This window comes from Triturus cristatus, chromosome 3_2 (assembly GCF_964204655.1).
Source record: "Triturus cristatus chromosome 3_2, aTriCri1.1, whole genome shotgun sequence".
In the NCBI taxonomy this organism is placed as follows: domain Eukaryota; kingdom Metazoa; phylum Chordata; class Amphibia; order Caudata; family Salamandridae; genus Triturus; species Triturus cristatus.
In genome coordinates, this window is record NC_140584.1 from 555250899 (window position 1) to 555256217 (window position 5319).

Sequence of the window (5319 nt, forward strand, 5' to 3'; positions counted from 1 at the left end):
TGCTCTATGGCATCGAAAGTAGACAAACAGGAACACCAGTTAAATGAAGTGCAGCAAAGGATATAGGTTATTCCAGGTGCTGTGACAAGATAAAGATGCTTTAAATGGATAAAGGGCTCATGCTCATAAATGCACAACATGAAGACTTCAAGGCTAGATCCAGGCAAAATAATATGTGCATCGTGAAGTTGCTTAATCGACAAACACTAGTAAAATGGAAACATTTGTAGAAAACATGCTGATTTCACTGTTTGGACCTGTTCAGTTCTCCAGGTTGTTTGTTGTGGAAAGGACACATCAATCATTGGAAATCTGTCCCCTGCCCTGGCCAGACCCATCATCGCCGGGCTCCTCAACTTCACCCCCAAAAGCCTGTGGAAAGCTCATAGATTATCAGACACTGTGCGCACAAGATGCCTGGGGGAGGTTAGGGATTCTTACTACATGGTCTGGAGGTAGCCTACTATTCAGCAATAAAGGCATTCCATATTTAAGTCCCTGTCACTACTGTTAGGTGGGACTCTAGAAGCCTCCCCCAAAGTTGCCCCCCTTGGCCTCGTGGTTGAGCTGGGTGGACCAAGGGGAAACCGTACTCTGGTGGGCTTGGGCATGTTATTAGCTAAGAGAGACATAGCCAAATACTCGAAGTCACAAGAGGCTCTACAACTGACGGAATGGAAGTCAGGCACGGACCTTCTGCTAAATTGGAGGAATCTATTTAGGTTCCCTGTGGATGCCCCAAGAAACATCAGAGGATATAGGGGAAATGATGCGAGTACTACGGACTGTGCATTTCAACTATGCAAAACTAAGGGGGTACAATGGACTGAGGGAGGCGGACTACAAGTGCATTTACTGGGGCCCCCTTTACGAAGTGACAATATTTGATATTGCTCTCTGTCTTATAAAACTAATAAAGTGTTGTTATAACAAAACAAAAAAAATTCTGGACTGAAACTGCAACCGAGCAGAGGGCGAAATCTCCAAACAGTGCATGAAAGATGAAAACACTGCATTGGGAATACACAGTTGCCTGTTACTTCTGGTGTTCACTAGGGCTGGGCGGACTTTGCGTAGCAGAATTTTAAAAAAATTTGTGGAAAACGAGAGCACATCCTGAGTAGGGCTGGGCGGACTTTGCCTAGCGCAACTACGCACTATTCTGAAGAAAATTGTGGAAAACGAGCGCACAACCTCATGGACTGTGTGCCCGGGACGGGTCCCTCGTGCTTGGGCAGGCTCCCCGACCTCCCCAGCCTGGCTGTGTTGAGAAGCAGGGACCGGCCCCGGGCCTCCTGATTTTTGGTCAGGGCCTGGGATCCCACGTCCTGCGGCCTGCCAAGTGTCCATCTGCCCGGGACAAGGGACCCTGGTGCAGAGCCCCGGAGCCCTGCAAGGGCAGTCGGGAGCCCTACCGCTATGGCTCGGTGTGGGCAGCTGGGAGTCCTTCCGGTCCCGGCCATCTGGTCGCACCTTTCCCTCGGCCATCTGGTCGCGCGCAATGCTTTCCAATGGGGCGACCAGATGGCCGGGCCGGCCTGGAAGTCCCGATGAGGGTCCATTCGCCTCGCGGATCCCAGCCAGGGCTCCAGGAGGCCGGGCGCGTCCGCGCCTAGGGTCCCCTCCGTCACTCGGAGCGCGAGGGTTACAAGAAAGGTGGGTAGCCTTCCTCCGGATTAGTAGGGGCAGGGTATGCCGGGACACCCCTCCTGGGGATTGCGGTTCTCAGGCGGGGACCAGATGGGCCAAGCCCGGACGACACTTCCCCGGGGCGTCGGGTGCTTCCTCCTCCAGCCCGCGGCGAGGCAAAGTGCCCAGGACGGGCTCCATGGGTCTCCCGGGCGTCCCCCGAGGCCTGCAGCCCCAAAGCCCTGCAGACCCTGGAGCCCTTCAGCACGGAGCCCTGGAGCCCTGCAGGCCCGGAACCCTAGCAGGCCCAAGGCCCTGCAGCCCCGGAGCCCTGCAGGCCCGGAGCCCTGCAGCCCCGGAGCCCTGCAGGCCCAGAGCCCTGCAGCCCCGGAGCCCTGCAGCCCCGGAGCCCTGCAGCCCCGGAGCCCTGCAGCCCCAGAGCCCTGCAGCCCCGGAGCCCTGCAGCCCCGGAGCCCTGCAGGCCCAGAGCCCTGCAGGCCCAGAGCCCTGCAGCCCCGGAGCCCTGCAGCCCCGGAGCCCTGCAGCCCCGGAGCCCTGCAGGCCCAGAGCCCTGCAGCCACGGAGCCCTGCGTGGGCAGGCGGGAACCCTACCGCTATGGCTCGGGCAGACGGGAGCCCTTTCAGTTGCCGGCCACCTGGTCGCGCCTTTCCCCTCGGCCATCTGGTCGCGCGCAATGCTTTCCAATGGGGCGACCAGATGGCCGGGCCGGCCTGGAAGTCCCGATGAGGGTCCATTCGCCTCCCGGATCCCAGCCAGGGCTCCGGGAGGCCGGGCGCGTCCGCGCCTAGGGTCCCCTCCGTCACTTGCAGCGCGCGGGTTACAAGAAAGGGGGGTATCCTTCCTCCGGATTATTAGGGGCAGGGTATGCCGGAACACCCATGCTGGGGCTGTGCGGTTCATTGCCGGGGACCAGATGGGCGACGCCCGGGCAACATCCTCCAAGGCCTCCGGGGGCTTCCCTCCTCCGGGCCGCGGCATGGCAAAGTGCCCAGGGACGGGCTCCACGGGTCCCGGGCAGTCCTCCCCCGGGCGCCCAGGCCCCGAGAGCTCCGGTGGACCTCCCCGTGCCCGAGGCCAACCCGGGAAGCAGAGTCCCCCCCCGAGCCCTTGGTGTGAGGGTGGGCAGGCGGGAGCCCTACCGCTATGGCTCGGGCAGACGGGAGCCCTTTCAGTTGCCGGCCATCCGGTCGCTCCTTTCCCCTCGGCCATCTGGTCGCGCGCAATGCTTTCCAATGGGGCGACCAGATGGCCGGGCCGGCCTGGAAGTCCCGATGAGGGTCCATTCGCCTCCCGGATCCCAGCCAGGGCTCCAGGAGGCCGGGCGCGTCCGCGCCTAGGGTCCCCTCCGTCACTCGCAGCGCGCGGGTTACAAGAAAGGAGGGTATCCTTCCTCCGGATTAGTAGGGGCAGGGTATGCCGAAACACCCATGCTGGGGTTGTGCGGTTCATTGCCGGGGACCAGATGGGCTACGCCCGGGCAACATCCTCCCAGGTCCCCGGGGCTTCCCTCCTCCGGGCCGCGGCATGGCAAAGTGCCCAGGGACGGGCTCCACGGGTCCCGGGCAGTCCTCCCCCGGGTACGCCCAGGCCCCGAGAGCTCCGGTGGTCCTCCCCGTGCCTGAGGCCCAGCCGGGAAGCAGAGTCCCCACCCCGAGCCCCTGGTGGGTGGGCAGGCGGGAGTCCTTTCAGTTGCCGGCCACCTGGTGGCTCCTTTCCCCTCGGCCATCTGGTCGCGCGCAATGCTTTCCAATGGGGCGACCAGATGGCAGGGCCAGGCCTGGAAGTCCCGATGAGGGTCCATTTGCCTCTCGGATCCCAGCCGGGGCTCCAGGAGGCCGGGTGCGTTCGCCCCTAGGGTCCCCTCCGTCACTCGGAGCGTGCGGGTTTCAAGAACGGGGGGTAGCCTTCCTCCGGATTACTAGGGACAGGGTACTCTGGGACCCCTCTCGGTCCTCAGCCGGCAACTGGGTCCTGCCGTGTGGCAGGGTGGCCGGAGGGCCTTCCCCTGCGCGCCCGGGAGCCCCGGATGGGTCCAGGGGCCCGGCCGGGCCCCGGGTCGGGGTCTCCGGCCCCGGGTGCCGTCCCCCGGCCTGCGGCACCGCCAAAGGCCCGGGACGGGGTTCCGTTGTGGCCGGGGTGCCTCCCGTGGCTGGATTGGGTTCAGGAGCTCCGGCCGGGCCCCGGGGAGGGCGGCCTCCCCGCCCCGGTCTCCGTCCCGGGTCCTGCCGCGTGGCAGGGTGCCCGGGGAAGGGTCCGGAGGGCCCGGGGAGGCTTCCCCTGCACCTGCGGTCCTCGGAGCCCCGGCTGGGTCCAGGGGCCCGGCCGGGCCCCGGGTCGGGGTCTCCGGCCCCGGGCGCCGTCCCCCGGCCTGCGGCACTGCCAAAGGCCCGGGACGGGGTTCCGTTGCGGCCGGGGTGCCTCCCGTGGCTGCATTGGGTTCAGGAGCTCCGGCCGGGCCCCTGGGGGCCCCGGGGAGGGCAGGCTCCCCACCCCGGTCTCCGTCCCGGGTCCTGCCGCGTGGCAGGGTGCCCGGGGAGGGGTCCGGAGGGCCCCGGGAGGCTTCCCCTGCGCCTGCGGTCCCCGGAGCCCCGGCTGGTTCCAGGGGCCCGGCCGGGCCCCGGGTTGAGGCCTTTGGCCCCGGGCCCAGTCCCCCGGCCTGCGGCACTGCCAAAGGCCCGGGACGGGGTTCCGTTGGGGCCGGGGAGCCTCCCCTCGCTCGTCTGGGTCCCGGAGCTCCGGCCGGGCCCCTGGGGGCCCCGGGGAGGGCGGCCTCCCCACCCCGGGCTCCGTCCCGGGTCCTGCCGCGTGGCAGGGTGCCCGGGGAGGGGTCCAGAGGGCCCGGGGAGGCTTCCCCTGCGCCTGCGGTCCCCGGAGCCCCGGCTGGGTCCAGGGGCCCGGCCGGGCCCCGGGTCGGGGTCTCCGGCCCCGGGCCCCGTCCCCCAGCCTGCGGCACTGCCAAAGGCCCGGGACGGGGTTCCGTTGTGGCCGGGGAGCCTCCCCTCGCTCGTCTGGGTTCCGGAGCCCCGGCCGGGCCCCTGGGGGCCCCGGGGAGGGCGGCCTCCCCGCCCCGGGCTCCGTCCCGGGTCCTGCCGCGCGGCAGGGTGCCCGGGGCGCGGTCCGGAGGGCCCGGGGAGGCTTCCCCATCGCCTGCGGTCCCGGGAGCCCCGGCTGGTTCCAGGGGCCCGGCCGGGCCCCGGGTCGGGGTCTCCGTCCCCGGGCCCTGTCCCCCGGCCTGCGGCACTGCCAAAGGCCCGGGACGGGGTTCCGTCGTGGCCGGGGAGCCTGCCCTCGCTCGCCTGGGTTCAGGTGCTCCGGCCGGGCCCCTGGGGGCCCCGGGGAGGGCGGCCTCCCCGCCCCGGGCTCCGTCCTGGGTCCTTCCGCGTGGCAGGGTGCCCGGGGCGCGGTCCGGAGGGCCCGGGGAGGCTTCCCCATCGCCTGCGGTCCCGGGAGCCCCGGCTGGTTCCAGGGGCCCGGCCGGGCCCCGGGTCGGGGTCTCCGTCCCCGGGCCCTGTCCCCCGGCCTGCGGCACTGCCAAAGGCCCGGGACGGGGTTCCGTTGTGGCCGGGGAGCCTCCCCTCGTTCGCCTGGGTTCAGGAGCTCCGGCCGGGCCCCTGGGGGCCCCGGGGAGGGCGGCCTCCCCGCCCCGGGCTCCGTCCTGGGTCCTGCCG